Source organism: Psammomys obesus, unplaced genomic scaffold (genome assembly GCF_907164565.1).
Source record: "Psammomys obesus unplaced genomic scaffold, mPsaObe1.curated_primary_1811, whole genome shotgun sequence".
NCBI classification, from domain to species: Eukaryota; Metazoa; Chordata; class Mammalia; order Rodentia; family Muridae; genus Psammomys; species Psammomys obesus.
The window spans coordinates 10,321,894-10,341,950 of record NW_026590767.1 but is presented as its reverse complement, the minus strand read 5'-3'; positions in this window follow the sequence as shown (position 1 = coordinate 10,341,950).

Here is a 20,057-nt window from a genome sequence, read left to right as displayed (position 1 = left end):
AAGGGTGTGTGTGTGTGTGTACATGTTCATGTGTGGACAGGTGCAAATGTGTCTGGAGGTACATACATGTGTGTATGTGTGTGTGTGCGTGTGTGTGTGTGTGTGTGTGTGTGTGTATGGGTGCATGTGTATGCACAGAGTTATGTGTGTGTCTGCAGGTACATATATGTGTGTGTGTGTGTGTGTGTGTGTGCATCTGTGTGAAAGCCAAACGACAACTTCAACTATAGTTCCTCAGGTGCCATCTACCTTTTTTTTTTTTAAGAATCTCTCACTGCCCTGGAATGCACTGATTTGGCTCTGCTGGCTGGTCCCCAGGCATCTGCCCATCCCCAGTACAAGGATGACAGGTGCATGCCACCACACACATCTTTTTTTTTTTTTTTTAACATGGATTTTAGGAAATCAAGCATCATCTCATCCTTGTACTGCAATACTGAATAAACCATCTCTCCAGTCCCCACATTGATTTTTAAACAAGGACTCAACCTTGTGTCCCCAAGATAAATTGTGCTTGCTTGTGAGGCAGTATCATTCCTCTAGAAGCCTGAGTCCAACTTACCTATACTCAGCCAAACATTTTCCGTGTCTATAAAATGCCATGGTCTATGATTTGTTTGTTTGTTTGTTTGTTTGTTTGTTTTAGGTTGGGGGGGGCAGTATTTAGTTTAGGTCTGTTTTATTTTGTTTGTTAGTTTGTTGTATATTTGTCTTTGTTCACAGTCTGCGGTGGACTACAGTAAAGCCTTGCTGGGACCTTCTGCGATCGTTCTGGAGGTGGGGCAGCTGAGTGTGAAAGCAGAAGGAGCTGAAACAGGGGCCAGTCTGGTGAGCTGGGATGTGGGAAGGCTGGGGTCACCGGGCCCGGGCTGGGCCTGGCAGCCATCACCGTCTCTTTCCTTTGAAGACCAAGTCTAGCTGACACTCCCTGCTTCCTACATGGACTCCTGAGCGCAGCTCGTCAGCCACAGGGCTCCAGGCAGGTTTGTTGGGCTTCTCTAGGCTTGAAGCCCCTAAATTCCCTGGAGACTTTCTCAGATTCACAAGCAGTTTCTCCTACAGAGCAAAGACCAAACAGCACAGAGGAGCTGCAGCTTCCTCCCAGCCTGCTCCTTCTTCTATGCTGCTGTGGTCTGAGTGGTCACTGGGAGAAGGGCCACGAAGAGGTGTTAGTGTTACTATTGCTGTGACGAAACACTAAGACCCAGAGCAAGTTGTGAAGGAAAGGGTTAGTTGCACTTACATTTCCACATTGTAATCCATCACTGAAGGAAGTCAAGAGAGAGTCAAGCAAGGCTGAAACCTGGAGGCAGAAGCTAATGCAGAGGCTGTGGAGGGGTACAGCTTTCTGGCTTACTCCACATGGCTTGTTCAGCCCGCTTTCTTCTAGAATCTAGGAACAACAGCCCAGGGATGGTACCGCCCACAATGGCTGGACCCTCCCCCATCAATCACTAAATAAGAAAATGCCTTACAGCCTAATCTTATGAAGGTATCTTCCCAGTTGAGGTTCCCTCCTTTCCAGTGACTCTAGCTTTTGTCAAATTGACATAAAAGTAGCCAATACAGGGTCCTAGAAGAGAGCAGCTTTCTGGCTATTTTGGCCAGACCTGAAGTTTTATCAGGATCAGCAGACATTGAACCACTGCTGGGCTGGGGGTGGGGGGATCAGTCCATGTGCTGGTCATCATGGGGCTGGCCTAGTTTCAGGTGCAGCAGTAAAGACATCTTTAGTCTGCTCTGTGATGACTGTCACCTCTGCAGCTGCAAACGCTCCTCCAAGCCAGGCTGAAGACCAGCAGGTAGAACAATGGTATTCTGGTTCTGACATGGCAGTAAAGATGGGGATCCTGGAGTAGGTGGCAGGAGGAACGAAATAGCTGGCAGTGGACTGTTCAAATCAGAGGGAAGGGCACTGTTCAAGGATAGGGAGGGACCTAAAGACATGGAGGGACCTAGGGTGGGGCTCTGAGGCAAAGGAGAGCTGGGCAGGAAACAGAGATGGGGGCAGGAACAGGGAGACAGAATTGCTACAGTGACAGCCCACACAAGAGGGTGCGCCTCAGTGGCTGGGTGCAAGGTCCAGGAACAGGTGTTCAGGCACCTGGCTTGCTGGGGGCAGAGAGTAGGGTGTGGTGGTGCCCTGACAAGAAAGAGGCTTCTCTAAGTATAGACAGTCCCTGTGAGAAACCTCAGCCTTAGTATCATTCATTCCAGGAGCAGCAGGAACATTTTCCATGCCCCACTTGCCTGTCAAGGAGTCTCTACAAATGGGCATTTAACAGGCTCCCTGCTCTCTGCTCTCTGCTCCTAACGCCAAAGAGAAACCCGCTGGGGGCCTGGAGGGACGACTCAGTAGTTAAAACACTCGTTGCTCTCGCAGAGGACCCAGGTTCCATTCCCAGCACCCAGACGGTGGCTCACAAGAATTCATAACTGCAGTTCTAAGGGATCTGATGCCTTCTCAGGCACAAGGAATGCACTTGGGGCAGACACTGTGATGCTCATCCTTGGTTATGAACGTGACTGCATCTGGAGTTAATTAAGACCTAAGAGAATGGATCCCACCTGTGAGGGATTTTTTGCTTAACATGAAGTAGAAGGATTCATTTCTAGTCTGGATCTTTGAGGTAGGAAGACACACCTTTAATCCAGATCATTTGAGCTAGGAAGAGATACGAATTTAATCTAGATCTTGAGTTGGGAAGACACACCTTTAATTCAGATCATTTGGTCTGGGAAAACCCACCTCTAACCTGGGCCATACCTTCTGCTGGATGTACAGGGACAAAGAAGAAGGAAGCTTTTGCTCTTCATTTACTTGCTCTCACTATGCTAGCAAGTCCATTCCTTCACTAGCATATTTTTTTTGGGATTCTAGCATCTACTGAGGACCAACTAAGACATCCAGCCTCTTGGTCTGAGCAACTACTGGATTCCTGGACTTCCCCTTCATAGCCAGCCATTGTTGTATTAGCTGTACCACAGCCTATATAAGTCATTCTAATAAATTCCCTTTCTATACGTATAGAGATTTAGTCTATAAGTTCTGTTACTCTAAAGAACCCTGACTAATGCAGACATATATATGAGCAGAACACCCACACACATAAAATAAATTTTTTAAAAAGAAGAACGAAAAGCCAGCTGGTAACCCCTCCCAATACAATGCTCTTCATTCCTGACTGTGGCTTTGGCTTAGTCCTAAACGGAAGCCCAACCCTCAGCCTCTCCCAGCTGTTCCAGAGAATGAGCAACAGGGAGTCAAAAGGCATCAAGCTCCAGCTGCCAGGACCTATGGCCACATGGCTGATGCTTGTCATGGGCAGCTCCAGAGGCTGAAGGGTCTCATTTATATGCTGAAGTCTCCAGTGCAGGATAAAGTCATCTTTCAGATCCTACCAACCACCCAGGCCACTTGCCTCCCTCTCTCCTCCTGCAACAACACCCGAGCCTCTTTTGTATACCCAGAATCTGGAACTCAGGACCCACCCTCGGGACCTTCACCTCTACCCTTGGCTGTGTGGCCACCTTCTTGCCATTCATTGCCCCTTAGGGAGGCCTTCTCTGACTGCCCCACAGCCTTTGCACTTCCCAGAGTTACTCAGTTTTGTTGCCTCTGATGCAGCTCACTCAGTGGCATGGATCTCTTTACTCTTGGGCTCACTTGTTTGCTTTGGCCTCTTTAGAATGTGGGTCTCCCAGAGCATGGATCTGGAGCTGGAGAATGGCTGGTTTAGGGGTGGGAGCTGTAGAGAAAGGGTCGGAGATTCTCTCTTGCACTGTGTGTCCTAGGCTTGCCTGCCCTTAGAGGTGAAGCAGGTAGAGGCCTGAGACCTTTAGTGGACTTAGGAAGAATTGGCTCTATGTGATTGGAGCCATTTGCTGGTAGAGGACTCTGCTTGCCCTGCAGACCCAGAAGCAGCTGTGTGTCCCCACCCAGGGGTTCCCTCACCCCAAGGCCCAGCTATGTTCCTCGGGGGAGGGGCCGCAGCTGCTTAGCATGACCTCTTGTCCCCTACAAGAAGTAGCCACTGAATTTCGTTTTGTCATGTTACATACCTACTTTTCACCAAGAGCATTCTAGGAGGTACAGGGTCTGCTTCATACAAGTTTTCTGCTGTTTGTGTGTGCTTCATCTTATTTCTCAGAGGAACGAGCAAGCTTTTCCTACTTTTGAGGATGTGTTTGTCTTATGGGAAGCACATCCTTGACAATGACTTTTTCTCTCACTCCATCCAGACTGTAACACTGTCTGTTCAGATGTACACTGCCCTCTTGTGCGTGTGCGCGTGTGTGACGTGGTGGGGGCAACCACAGGGCGTAGCTGTGCACACCCCGTCGACCTGGGATATGTCCAATCTTCCCAAGTGTTAAGAAGACGTTCCCCCTAGTTTAATGCATAGACTGAAGCAGACCCAGAACTGGGCCAATGAGGACCAAAGCCTTGGCCAGGGCTGATGACTGGACCACTCTCCTCTTGGACAAGGGTTAGACTAGATGTGGCTAGAACTGGCTGTGCTGTGGGTGTGAGTTCCTGTACATACTGTAACTAGTTCCTAGTCTTTAGGCTGGGAGGCTGGCCGCTGAGAACCCAATGATGAAGATGCCTAAGCCATGGGCACTGGCAAATGACTGCAAGAAACCCTGAGAAATACACCTTTCTCCCACCGAGGCCATCTCAGCTGTCATACTTACAAGGCTGCCTCTGCTCAGAGCTGGGGTGGGTCCCTGGGCAGGCCTGGGTAGTTGTGCTAGTACTGTTTTGCAGAGTGGGTCTTAGCTGTTCATCCTTTGGATATCTCTGAAGTAATGTTGACATCTGGGTCCCACCATGGAGGGACAGGGCAAGAGATTGGATATGAGAACACTGAAACCTTCTCAAGGAATCCCCTATGTGGCTGAGACTGAACACCTGATGGCACCCAAGAGTTCACAGTGCACTTTCACGAAGGCTTGAATGTTGATGCCTCACTGTGTTCCCATCCCACAGTCAGGAAGCTGAAGCTCCATCATCTGAAAAACACACAGACAGTGAAAACCCAGCTAGGACTTAGGCCCCAACCCTGGATCCAGGCATCACTGGCTCCACCTCATAGTAGCCCTGACTCACATTCCTGCAGGCCTACCGTGGTTCTTTGTTTTTGTGTGGAAATGATCATTGCCATTTTAAATAAAAAGAGCCATAGTCACTTACATAAGATTGAGTACATTAGCCTTCCCTCATAGAGAGTGGGAGGGCTCAATAGACCCGTAAGGCCCCTTGTGTCCTTAAGGATGTTTAGGCAATTAACAGTTTCTGGGAAAGAGAGACTTCATTTGTCACCATGCCCTTAAGTAACTTCAATAAGCTCACTGGTTCACAAACTGGACTGGGGTGGAAACATCTCTTCTGTTAATGATTTCTCTTTCTTTCTGGGTATGATAGAAATATATCACCCAGGCATAGTCACGCAACATTTGGCACCGAAACAGGGACACAACAGCACCGTGGATGAATAGTGTGGGGAAGATGATAGTGTGGGACTAGCCTTTTCTTTTTCATGTGTCACACAGCAACTCCCAAGAGAACACTATGTGCGTTCCTCCCCTGCATGTCTGCTGAGACTCACCCTGAAAACCATGGTTAGAGTTTCACTGGAAGGTGTGAACTGTGAAGAAGTCATGTCTGGTGAGGTGAAATGGGAGCTTACAGAGTTACCCCGTCCCTGTAGGGTAGTAAATACCAAAAAGTTTAGTCAGCCTGTTATGACAAAATTACAGAAACCTTCTAGGAATTAGAAAAGGTGGTGTTTATTTTCCCAGGCTAAATCCCTTTCTATGGATGGGTGTGGATGGTAACAAAAATACGAATGGGTCAAAGACTGGATTCCTGAGAGAAAAAAAAAAAAAAACAACAAAACCCTATCCATGATATTGCTTTTTAAAAATATAACAATTTATATTTAGTGGGATCTTTCCCGACTGTGCCTTACCAATGCTTTCATTGCTCAATATTTCCCTCCTAGGTGCTGAGTTCTGAGACCAATTTCCATTCACTTGACATAGACAATGGTTCGTTTAGAGTTCTTATCCAAGGTTCCTGTCACAGTCCCATTACTTGTCATGGGATGATAGCCCAAGACTTTGTTTTGCTACCATGCTCACCTTCTGTTTAAAACAAAAACAAAATAAAACAAACAAACAAAAGACCCCTATTCATTGAGTAGATGATGTAATGCTAATGTCTTAGTGTCTTACAGAGTCAGAAAGCCATCTGGAAGACATACAAATAGACTTGAAGGGATGAAAATAGATGTGAGTTCATACAAGGTACAAGAGCCAGGCATAGCTGTGAAGTTTGGGGAAGTTTCATGGTTGAGTGAGCCTTGTTGACACCTGACAAGGTAATCAATAAAATTCTACAACAGACTAAAACAAAGCAAATACTAGGGCTCTCCCCTGTACCGCCTGGTAACAGAGGAACAGAACCAGACAGGAATAAATGGCTGGAGAAATACAAATGAACATAGATACTATTCGGCTGAATCAAGGAGAGGAATAACCAGTGGGATGAATTAGAACAGTATGGTGGCAGCACCTCATAAGATTTGACCTGTGACAGTCTGTGTTGGCAACTGAACCCCTAATTAAAGGCTTGATTTTATGGATAGTCCTGTAAGAAAGGAGAACTATCTGATGGAGGGTCTGCCATAGGGAGACAGCATAAGCTGGAAATAACTATGACTGTCACATACCCATGAAATATTGTGATATTTTGAATGCTATCCGAACATGTGAGGCCAATCATGACAGATGGATGCTTTGATTGACTGGGCAAGTGCATAAATCTACCAGTCCTGCTGTGATTGCCAGGTAGGGCTAACTGACAGTTCTGCCTGTCAATGATGGTTTCGAATAAGTCCTCATCCCAGTGGACACTGGAACGGGCCTCTTATAAGCATTTCCAGGCAAGCAAGTAACATGTAAGACTATCCTTAAGGGCCTCAGAAGTCAGTGTTATGTATGGGTGTTCTTGGAGAATCGACAGTGAGACAGTGACAGGGGCCCACACTTCACAAACACTGATGTGCAGAGCTGGGCTTGATATAACCAAGTCCAATGGCTTACACCTACCTTACAACTTTGCAAGGTCTGTTCATTGAAAGGAAGAATGATTTGCTGAAATATCTGTTCCAGAGTTTTAGTGAAGTCACCTTGTGTCAGTGGGAAGAGACCCTCTCAGAAACTATAAGGTTACTGAGTAAAAAATTCAGTAGGCAGTAAAAAGTAGGTAAGCAGTGGCCTACCTCTTATGACTTAATGGCCACAGAGGCCTCTGAGACTCTGCATGTAATACAGGCTATTGCCACTGATGCTAGTTACATATCAAAATTGGATGGTAAATCCATATTACTGAGGATAGTGCATGCTTTGGTTGTAGAAACTATAGCTGGGGATGTCGTATGGCTTAAGGAGAAAGCTACTACTGTTGTTTTATTAAATTATACGATAATCCTATCAATTTGTCTTCATATTTGAGTTCATACCCATAGATTACTGCTGTTAGCCTTGGTCAGGTAAATTTCTTTTTTTTTCTTTTTTTTTTGCAGTGAGCAATGGTTATTGAGGAAACCCTGACATTGAAACTAAATGTTTTTTTGCCATGCCATGGCAGTCCAATTCTCACTTCTAAAGAGGATAAGGTAGTCATACATTTATATCATTTCCTCTGAGGCTCAGGGGACATTGTGGAGAAGGAGATAGAAAAGACCGTAAGAGCTGGGAGAAGGGGTAGAGTGTTGCACAGCTGTTTTCCCCAGGTTGAATGTGATTGTTTCCATTTTGAATCAGAACCACCGGGACCACTCACAAGACATTCACAGGAGTGAATTCAGTACTATCCTCTTGTGAAAGGAGAGGAAGACTCCCCACAGGCCATCTGCAAGGACATAGGCACAGTTAACAATTTCTGGGGAAGTGAGACTCTTTGCTGATGTAGCTGTGAGCAAGTTGTTCCTGCTTCTGCAAATAACCCTTTACCCTGCAAATGACCCCCAGTTAACCCATTGGTTCACCAGATGGACTGTGATGGTATCACTTGTCTGGGCCTCTATTGCTCTTTTCTCTGGAATGGATAGAAAGAGATTCCCAAGAGAAGGGGCCATACCATGTGGGAGGCGCTCTGCTCTCTGGAGGTTCCTGCTGAAGTGTCACCAATGTGTAGGCAGATGTGTGTGGGTGCATTTGCTCACTGACACACAGAGGAAAGTAGGTGACTCAACTGTGTGGTGAAACCAGAACTGTGGCCTATGGGATAGGTCTCCCTGGCCTGATTCCTCTGGCTGAGATAATGCAGTTTAGGCTGAGTTTGGAGGGTTGGCATTAAGAGGTCTGCTGTTCCACTCAGGAGCAGGGCTCTTTATCATAGCCCTTCCATTAGCCCATTTTGCAGAGAATATCCTTGAATGTCCCCAAACCACTTAGAGCAGTCCTGGGCAGATTTCTATCTTCACAACTTCTCCACCACATCTCTGGGTTGGGCCAGCTGGTGGCCCCATCCCTCTCCCAGAGAGTCTCCCTTGGAGTCTGGACCTGTCTGACACCAGAATTTAATATGACCTGTTGCTTTCTCCTCTGGTCCTTCTGCTGGCTATGGCTGTAGACAAAACCATAGACCAGAAAATCAGAACCCAGTCCTCCCTGCAAGGTGGAGGCCAAAGGCCAGAAAGAAAGGGTGGATGCCCTTCTTGTGCATCACCCTGTAGCTAAACATGAAGCAGTCCTGCAGTCAACACCACCTCACCCTACAAGCAAATAAGGACTAGTACAGGTACCCACCCATTATCTAGAGAAAGGGAAGCCATGCCCACCTGGTGCATCTCGGAAAGGGCTACTTGCAGAGGCTTCAGGACATTGACTCTTAGGCAACTGTCTCTATTAAGTTCAGGTGTGAGGCCAAGCACTTCTGACAAAGAGCAAAGAGACCCCATGCGCAGAAGATGGTGCCCCACTTGAGACATGAGAAAAACTGAGAGCTCGGGTAAAACTTATAGCTAGATGCACCTAGACCTCCCCAAAGCCAGAGCCACGTTCCTTTTCAGGGGCATAGAGTTGGTATGTATCCAAGTTGTTATGAGGGGAGAAGGTGTAGCAGGGACTTGTGGTTAGGAGGGATGGATGTTCCTCCCAAGTTTCGGCATCTGTGGCTCCGTGAAGCACCTTCCTGTTCTCAAAAACAGAAAACGGGGACAGCAAGATAGCTCAGCTGGTAAGGGCCCCACCCCTGACAAGCTGAATATGATCCCTGGAATCTACATGGTAGAAGGAGAGAACCAACCTCCCACAAGCTGTCCTCTGACCACATGTGTATTGTTGGCAAACGTGTATACACACAAACACACACAGTAAATAAATAAGTGGAATTTTCAAATGACTCCGCATTTCAACACAGTAAATTTCAATGACTCAGTTCCATACAAACTATCTTTTCGGCAGTAATGTAATTAGTTTGAAGTAAACACAAGATTTTACAGATAATTCTAATGAAAATAAGCGTTATAAATCACCATTTATTCGGAAAATAAAACAGACAGTTCTAAATGGCACTCAAATTAAGGAATAATGCAAAATAAACATTAGAAACACTTACCGAATGTATTACAAATTGGGTGTTGTGGTTTACCCTTGCAATCCCAGCACTCCGGAGAGTAAAGCTGGACAATTATCATAAATTTGAAACCATGGGACACATAGTGAGTGAGACCTTGTCTCAACCAATCAGCAAACAACTAAATAAGGTAAAAGCAACCAAGCTGAAATTCAATTGCCACTGTAATCTCAAGCATTGAGGTGAGACCTGTGATAGTCATAAAGGGCATTAAAGCAATGGCTCAGTTCTTAAGAGCACTTGCTATTCTTGTTGAGAACCTAGGTTTGTTTCATTTTTTATCACACACATAGTGGCTAACAGCCATCTGTAACTCCTGTTCCAGGGGATCTGACATCCTCTTCCAATTTCCTTGGACAAAAGGCATATGTTAGGTCTCTTTCGGTTTTGTTTTTTCGAGACAGGGTTTCTCTGTGTAGTCCTGACTGTCCTAGACTTGCTTTGTACACAAGCCTGGCCTCCAACTCACAGAGATCTGCCTGCTCCTACCCCATAGAGTGCTGGGACTACAAGTGTGTGCCACTGTGCCCAGCTGTGTTAGGTCTCAAAATGATAAAGAGCTGGGTAACCAAAATGGCTGGGTAAATTAGAAAAGGGCAGCTGGGGGAAGGGCAGGCCAGCCTCTGGGCTGGAGAAGTTTAAGGTAGAAGGCAGGGTATACCAGCCATACCCTGTAATAGAGACTAAGGGATGCTGGGAGAACCTGGCAACCAGGTCCTCTTTGATATGTTAAGTAGGTATCTCAATTAGCCATTTGTCCATGGTTTGAGACCTAATGTCATACATGTGGTACACATACATATATGTAGGCAAAACACTCATATATACAAAATAAATAAATCTTTAAAAAGTAATAATAATAATTATTATAAACCTCAGTGTTCAAGAATGAGGGCCCTGCTTTCAAGAGTAATTAATGAGGGACCAGGGTTGTTTTCCTTGGAGTGGGCTCCTGCTAGAAGGATAGGTCCAGCTTTTTTGTTTCTTATCCCTCCACTATGTCAGGAGATACCTGGGGTTCTTGCCAGATGCCAGCATCATTTTTCTGAAATTTTCAGGCTCAAGACTAAGCGATATTTTTTTTCTTTATACGTTATCCAATCTTGGGTGAAGTGGAAATTTCTGGTTTTTTCAAAGACTCAGTTTTATCATGTGATGTTTTGCTGTGAGCTCTCTCACGTGAGGGGTGTGACTTTGGCCAGCTGAGAACATCTGTGGGTGGACACTGAGAAGAGGAGATATACAGAGGCCTATGCACAGTGAGACATTGCTTCTTTGGATCTACATCGCTGCACTGATCTTCATGCTTTGACTCTTGACTTCACAGAAAGAAACATTCCAGAGAGCTTTCCGGGACAATCCAACTGAGTCTTGTGGCTTTCGCTGACTTCATGTGGCTGTGCTGACTTTGGATTAGACTGCTGGTCTCCTGATGACTAAGTTTGGTAATCCCCTAAAGACCCATCGATCCTAATCAGCAGGAAGTAGATAAAAAAGGTCTACAGCCCCTTTTCCTACTAATCTCCTACCTAAGGTAGAGGTGGGGGGAGTTGGAAGGGAGGTAAAGGTGTTTAAGAACCCTAAATAAAGTAGGTTTGGTGAAAAATATAAGCCTACACTGGGGTGTTCTGTTATAATTTCACAGGCTAAAGTAGTGATACCTGGAAACTGTGGCCTTAAGAGAAGAATGAAAATTAATGAGCTAGATAGCCAACCTATCTAGTAAGATGAGGCTAAGGGCAATGGTGATAGGAGAAAAGAAGATAAAGGCATGAGCAAAAGTTAACCATCAAATAAGAGTCAACCTGAAGGACCTAGGACAATTGACCGAAAAGTATTGTCTACAGAATTCATGAGAGGAAAGCCAGTGGATGTGAATAGGTTTTATTTATTTGGTTGGGTTGATTTTTTTTTTTTTTTTTTTTGAGACAGGGTTTCTCTTTGTAGCCCTGGTTGTTATGGAACTCACTCAGTAGACCAGGCTGGCCTCAAACTCACAGATCTGCCTGTCTCCAGATTGCTGGGATTAAAGGCGTGTGGCACCATGGCCCAGGCGCATGCGGAAGTGTTAAAAATACCACGAACCAATCAATTTGGAGTCTCCTTCAAAATTAACGAGCTGTTCAATTATGTAAAGCAAATCAATTCTCAGAAAAGTATGACGTAAGCATTGATTCAAGAGGAGAGAGATTGACTTGAAATTCTATGGTCATTATCGCCTCATAAGAAAACCCAGCTGACAGCTGTAGAACACACACCAAGTGCAAATGTCAAAAAGCATCAGGTGCAAGGGCTTTGCCTCCCTCTGCTCACTAAAAAGAAGGACACAGGTTTACAAATCAAAGGCACCCACCACCATCCCTATCCTTGGGAGGGGAAAGTTAACAAAATACGTCTTGAAGCCCTCAGGGAGAGCTGGAGAATCCATGCCAACTGGCTTTAGCATGACTAAGAGAACATCACAATACCAACTCCAAAGAGCCTGAATGTGTTTCTTGCCTTGTTACCTTTCCCAAGCCCACCATTCTTTCCTGAAGAAGCTACCCAAGCTGTTTATTCCCTAGTGTGTCTGTGTGCGTGTGAAACACACATATCAATAAGCTCCCATGTGCTTTCCTCTACTTCATTTGTCTTTTGTAATAGGGTTTCTTCCAGCTAAAAACTTGTGGGAGGTGTTCTTTGTCTCATACAGGTTGCATAGACATGTTCTACCAAGTTTGCAAGGAACGGAATATTTAAGTCTTAAACAAACACTTCCTGAGAGGACCGTGGAAAGTCTCCTCAAACTACTCTGAGGCCAAAGCAACATTTAAAACAAATTGAGTGAGAGCAGGACCAGAGAGGACAGTCCACTCTTACTCCTAATCCCCTGTCTATCATTTGCTCAGTTGGCCCACAGTGAACATTTTTCAACGTGACAGTGCTCATTTCCAAAGTGGAGGATTATGGGAGAAGGAAGGGGCAAAAGCTGGGAACTGTCTGGTTATCACCTTCCTGTGTCCAAGTTCTGGAACCCCCTCTGGAACCTCACACTCTACCCCATCACAGGAGGCCCTGACCAGGGAGGCTACTTCTGGAGTTCCACTGTTCCCCTCATCTGGGTGAGGCAGAGTCTGCCCTGCTGGGTCTAGCGCCACACCCATCAAGTAGAGAGTCAGTGGCCTCACCACCAACCTATCTGGGTCCTATGTTCTCCAGCCTGCCACAGGTGACAACTTGGCATACCGCCCCGCCCCCCCTCCAGGAAGCAGCCAGTGCATTTGAAAGCTGAGCTGTCAGAGTGGGAAGGCTGAGCTTGCTCAAGAAACAGCTAATTTAATTTTCAGGGCCTCAGAGTGGGCTCTGGATGGGGCTGATTTCATGATGATCGTAGAATCATATCAAGGAGCCCATTTAGTGTAAGGAGAGCTCCGATTTTAACGAACGGAATTGGATCTGAAGCCTGGAGCCCTGGCCACTGAGGTTACAGCTGAGTGAACTGGTGAGCTTGATGTTCCCAGCCTGTCTGGAAGGTAGCACAGATCCACTTCTGTGCATCCAGCAAAGGGCATGCAGTTCTGGACAGCGCATCCTCCACCCCACCCCTGGGCCTCCACAGACACCCACGCTGCTGACACAGATGTCTGCCCTCAGAAAGGCCTGCGTGGGTACTGGTGGAGGCTCCTGAGATGATATCTTTCCAAGCTTGAGTGAAGTTCCTGGATGAGGTCCTTCCTGAGTGACAGGGAGAGAAAGCTAGGAGCCTCTGATCAGCAGGAGCCAGCTCACTCACCCTCCTCCAAGGAATTACCATCTCCCGGCTTTCTTGGGGCCCTGTTGTCACTCCTATGCAGTCAGGCCTCTGCAGGGTGAAAGCAGTGGCCAGTCACCCAGAGGGCCATCTTATTGTGGGAGAAACAAAGCCCAGGATGTGCCTTAGGGACTACAGGAGGGAGCAGGAGCTGAGTGGCAGGCTAAACAGCAAGTGTCTGATGACATGAACCATCTTATCTCTGCTATGCCATGTCCCATCTTACAAAACTCCTTGGAAAGTGGGCAGGGGTGACACAGTGGGGGCTGAAGGGGTCTCCGTGCAGAATGGCATTGTCTAGCCTCGGTTACATGGCATGGCAGACAAGCACAGACTCTGCTGAAGGTGTCTGGCAGTCTCCAAGAGAGGCCAGTACACTAGTGTCTGTGTCCAGGAGTCCAGGAGAATGAAAATGAGCCATGGAGGCACCTATCTCCAGTGCTGAATGCTAAGTTGTCCACGTAGCTAGCTCCTTCCTTGGCGAGGCAGAGACAATGCTCTCCTTTATATATGGGTGGAAGCAGCCAGCCAGTCTTCTATATCATTGTCTCCTTGATCTTGGCTTCTAGAAGTAGACTCTCAGTGAGCTCCTGTCCCACCCCAACATGCTGCCACGACCCCTGTGGGCCCATGGAATGACTGATTTGGGCTTTGAATACTGTTCCCATTGCTTCTGGCTGGGGTCTCTTAGGAGAACGGACTGTCAGACTCCATCTTTCCTCCGGCCACACCAAGGCACTCTAGAGATTCATCTTAGGATGCTCTTAAGCTCCAGAACTGTAGAGTACTGTACCTACAGCAGGGGCTCCAGTATGAAGTAACCCAAAGGAACCAGGAGCACAGGGTGGCTGGGGCTACTGATCCCCTTTCCCCAACCTTGGTTGTGCTGGCACTTGCTAGTGACCCTCTTTCTACTACTCCCAGGTGTGCTGGTACCTGATAGTGTTCCTGGAAGTTCCAGGAGCCTCAGGAGTGTAAGGGATGTCTGTATATTTGATATTCCTGAGAGATCCAGGCAAACTGTACCATTAATGCCACCCCTGCCATGGCTGCCATTAGGCTGGCCCATGGCAGATCTAATCAGCTCATCAGAGGTCCCTAGTGCTTCCCAGCAGGCCCTGCCTTTCTGACCTGGTCTGGAAAGCAATGACTTAGTCACTGTGAGCAGGTGCCTCAGCAGAGACCTGAAACATTAATCTCTGTTAACTCTTTGAAATACTTTTTATCATCACTATGAGCTTTTCCATCAGATGTGCGGGGTCATAGGTTATGTCCACAGCCAGGTGTACTGGAGGAAGTCACCCTTATTATGCATTTGGCCTCAGAGTCTCCACCTAACTCAGCCAGGTACCTCTCTGTGGGTTTCCCAGCCTTTCTGCCATGGGATACTGGGATTTCCTTATGAAAATACTTCTGCCCAGCCTAAACCCAGCTCTGCAACAGGCCCCAGACACTGCCCCTAGAGGCAGCCAGAAGAGACACACCCCTCTCTGCCTTGGAGGGACTTCCTTCTGTGCACTACCAAGTTTTAAAATAACAAGACTTCTTCTTCAAAAGTAATGCTGCTTCATCTTGGAAGAGCTGGAAATAAACCAGGTATGGTGTCACACCTTTAATCCCAGCACTGGGAGACAGAGGAAGACAGAGCTCTGTGAGTTTGAGGCCAGCTTGGTCTACATAACATGCTCCAGATCAGCCAAGGGCTACATGGTGAGACCTTGTCTAGAAAGAAAGAAAAGGAAGGAAGGAAGGAAGGAAGGAAGGAAGGAAGGAAGGAAGGAAGGAAGGAAGGAAGGAAGGAAAGAAGGGAGGGAGGGAGGGAGGGACGGAAAGAGGAAGGAAGGAAGGAAGGAAGGAAGGAAGGAAGGAAGGAAGGAAGGAAGGAAGGAAGGAAGGGAGGGAGGGAGGGAGGGAGGGGGGGGGGAGGGAGGGGGAGGATGAAGGAAGGGAGGGAGGGAGGAAAGAAGGAAGGAAGGAAGGAAAGAAGAAAAGAATGAAAGAACGAAAGGAGGGAAGGAAGCTGGAAACACTAAGTAGAAGGAAGAACAGACTCCCATATGGCTGTCCATTGGGCAGAGCCCTCTTCCAGGGTTCTGTGTTCAACTGCCCTTCTAGCCAGAGGCCAAAGCATCTAGGGATAGCATTTACAGATTACACTCCCCTCCCCCTTACTTGTTGATAGATAAAGTGATCTTGGGAATTGATTACAAAACAACTCTGTGTATTACACATAAAATCTACATCCGAAGAAATTCAGAAGGTATGAGAATTAAATATACTCCAGAAAAACACACTAAGGAAGAAGGGGTGTGTCTTAGTTACTTTTTATTGCTGCAATAAGACACTATGACTAAAGCAACATCGGAAAAAGAGTCTGTTGGGGGCTCACAGTTTCAGAGGGTTAGAGTCCATGACAGTCATGGCGGGAAGCAGATAGACAGGCAGGGCACTGGAGCAGTAATCAAGAGCTTGTATCTTAAGATACTGGAGAAGGCTAACTGAGAATGCTGTGGGTTTTTGAAACCTTAAAGCCAGCCCCCAGTGACACACCTCCTCTATGGTAGCTTGGATGTGTGAGTACTTGACCCCAGAGGGAGCCACTGAATGAACTTGTTCCTGGGGTATGGATCAGGAGCTAAGCCTTGCCTGTCTAAGAATGGGGAGAGCAGTAGAACATGGCCTGTCTATTTACAGATAGAGAGAGAAGGAGAAGGTCAGGTCAAGGTCACTCCTCAAATGTCACTTCCACAGAAACACCAGGTGACCCTTTCCCCTCAGTTTATGATGTCCTGCTGCATGTCCTTTCAGCATAGGCTTCCTGACTGACACTGAACCCCGCTTTTCAGCCATCTTCATGCGAGTGTACTTGGCCCCTAGTTCCTGAGGCCCCTGAGGGCAGAAACATACCTGATCTGTTCTCAGCTCCTCTCTGCTGTATAATGGCCTTCCTTACTTGCTGAGTGACCCTTGCAAGAGCAGGATTGGGATGTGGAATTCAGTGCCATTTCTTAGTTTCTTAGTCTTAGTCAGGAAAACAAGGGGATGGCTGTGGAGGCCTGTGATTCTTTGAGAGTCAGGACCATAGCTAGAACCTGTCCTCATGCCATGTGGCTGCTCAGGAGTAAGGAACCAGGAATGAGCCCCAACAATTGTCCTGGAACTTTACAATCCTGAAAACACTCGTAGATAGTTGTTACTGTGAGGAGGGACCAGCAGGTACAAGAACACCCTCCTAACGGAAAGCTCCCCTAGTCCCTGAAGTAGGAGCCAGGTGACAAACAGTGCAGGCTGAGAGACCACTGAGGCACAAAAAATTCAGGAGTCAGAAACGCATTTCTCTGGAGTCATGCTAAGTTAATGCCTTCACCTGAGAGGTCCTGGGGCATGTAGGCTCTGAGCTGGCCACAAGGGAGGCCTGGGCAGAGGCAAGCATGCCCAGTGGGCACCTGCTTCCCTCTCTTGATCAATAATTGGGTCATCGCTCACTGTGGCTCCTAGCAACTATTTTTAAATCCTTCTTTATATAAATCCTTCTTTATAAAAATTCATTTCACACGGAAGAGCCAGCACACAGCACATCCGAATGAATTTTAGAGATGAGATGAATACTTCCATCTGGGGCAAGAGGCCCTTTCATTTAAGGGAATTGCTCTGCCAGGCCTAAGTCAAGTGCAACTTTTTTTTTTTTTTTTTTTTTTTTTTTTTTGAGACAGGGTCTCACTATGCAGCTCTGGCTGGCTTGGAATTTGCTATATAAACAGGCTGGCCTCAAACCTCAACCTCACAGAAATCTGCCTGCCTCTGTCTCCTAAATGCTGGGACCAACAGTGTGGTGCATCACCTCTGGCTCAAGTGAAATCTCTTAAGAGCTTGGGTTGGCTGTGCTGGTGTCTGAACTCACTGATACTGATACAAGTTTGAGACAGATGTATGAGCCCCTGGGGTGAACTCAGGGCTGGCAGCCAGGTGGGCAGGGATGCTGCTACCCAATCTTGACTCTTTGTGGGAAGGCTGCCACAAGCATGCCAGCCCTGCTCCCAGGACACACCCTGCCTGAGAGTGCAGTACACCTACCCAGGAGCACACCCTGACTGGGAGTTCCCACCGTAGTTTTTTGGTCTCCAATACGGGCTTGCAAGGATCTTAAACCATAGCCCTAGAGGCCAAGCTTGCCCAAGACAGGGTGCCCGGCTGTAGACTGGGTCACACAGCCTTGCTTTGAGGCTGAATCCCATCCTTATCCACTTCTTCTGCTATTCAGGGCAGGACACCAAGCTACCTGCGCTCAGCCAGGATGGAGAACAGCCCTGGCTAAGGATGCTGTACATAAAAGTTTTCCTAAGAGCCAAGATAGTTTCATTTTAAACATGGTCACCCCTCAGTGTGCTTGACAACCTGCTCCTGTCACCGGACAGTGGAGCAGCCACAGACATGTGGCTCATGCCAGACAGAAAGCCCCCAGGGGTCACGCTGTCTCTCCAACTCCACCTTCATCTCTCTGAGAGTCTGATGCCCACTCTATGACTGCACTGAGCCAACCCCTTGCACACACACTCACACATCCCTATATTCTTACACACATACACACACACACACACACACACATTTGTACAAACACAACAGGCTTGAGGCCAGGCAAATGGTCCCAATGTCTGAACCTCAGGACAAAGAAGAATTAAAAAGGAAGGAGACATTCATGTGCACTGTGATATATGATCACACACACACACACACACACACACACACACACACGGCATGGATTGGCTCTAGTAGGATGAATGATTTTCCCCAACTCCCATGCCTGTCATATCCTCTCCGAAACCTACCATTCCCTGGGATCCCAGTATCATCTAAGGATCCAAAACTATCTGAAAGCTGCTGAACTACCATCAACATCTGCATTCTGGAAGATTCCCTGGGCATCCCATCCCTCCCGATGGGAGACTGATTTATAGAACTGCCTGAGATGACTATCACTGTGCAACATCAGACTGGCATCTGCTGCCTGGCCCAGTGCAGAGCAAGCATGGGATGCCTTATGGTCCTCAGGCTTCATGGGCAAGCAGCCCATGGAGAAATGTGGAAAACATGAGTAGTGGGTGGTGTGGCCTCAGGGATCCACAACAGGCAGAGGCAGTGTGCAGCATACACCCTTCATGGCTCCTGAAGCACAGCACGAAGAGTGACAAGGGACATTACATCCTGAGGTCAAGTTCTCTTTTGGCCTTCCTGCTGGGCTTTTGGTCTTGTGGGTCTTTCAGTTCTCAGCCCTCTGGTTTCCGAACAGACTCAGAGGCCCCTGGGGACACATTTACTGATCTCACAGAGGGAGAGGGAATGGTTCTTTGAAGCAGCGTCAAGGCAGATGGGACTTACTGCCATTAACATGAAAGCCTGTGGTTATATCATGAAGATGCTCTCAGAGCCCCGAGTCTGAAAGGAGCCATGCTGACTGTGACCCAGTTTCTCCTCCCAGTCTGCCACATGGAGCCTACTCCCAGGCTATGCTCAGTCTAACCATCCTGGGCTGCTGGCTTGTGTTCCCGGTGGGCCCAGGTCGAGGTCCTCTTGGGCTGAGCCCATCCCACTGGAGGTGTGGCACCCTTCCCTGGGCAGGTGGTCCTAGGCTATAAAAGAAAGCTAGCCAAGTATGAGCCTGTAAGCCGGCTAGCAAGTAGCATTCGCCATGGTTTCGGCTGCAGCTCCTCAGCTGTAAGTTCCACTCCTGGGCTGCCTTTGGTTGAGTGTTTTATCATGGCAACAAAGAAGAACAGAGCACTGTGCTTTGCATTTTTGACATTTACGGTGCTTGAACATCTTGGGCTTGGAATATGGCTCAGTCAGTAAAGACCTTGTTCTGCAAGGATGATGACCTAAATTGATCTCCAGCACTTGCATAAAATTTGGGCACAGTAACGCACTTCTGGAACTCCAGCATGGGGCTGGCGTGGTTACGGCAGAAACGGGTGGAGTCCTGGGGCCCAGTGGCCAGCTGGGCTACTCAATTTGTGAGCTTGGGTTCAGTGGGGAACCCTATTTCAAGAAATGAAAGTGGAGAAACAACAGCTGTTGACCTCTGCTCTCCACACGCTTATGTAATGTGCACGCGCGCACGCGCGCACACACACATCCACAGCAATGTTCACACATCTCCCCCTCAATTCAACGACCTTCAAAACACGTCTTCTCATCCTGCCTGTGTGGACTGCACCCCTTGTGACTGCCAAAATGCCCCAGTTGCATCTGAATCTCTCTAACACTGTGTGGGATAGCTGTCCAGAGTCAACTGTTCCTCCAGATAAGCAGGCTTAGGGTGGAGGAAGCCAGTGGAGATGCAGGCTGGCTTGAGAGCAGCACCAATGACTCTTCTAAGGGAGCAGGCTGCCCCTGCCACTGTCAGAGGGAGTAGCAACTGGCTGAGGAACTCAAAAGAAGTGGGGGAGGTGCTCAGCTTCTCTACCTGTTCTTCCCTCAACCTGAGCCTCACAGCCTCCTGGAGGCCTGGGAAGCCCAGGGATTATGGTGTCTTGTTCCACTGACCTCTCAGTAGAAGTACTTCTTTCATTCAAGCTGTGTGTGTGTGTGTGTGTGTGTGTGTGTGTGTGTGTGTGTGTGTGT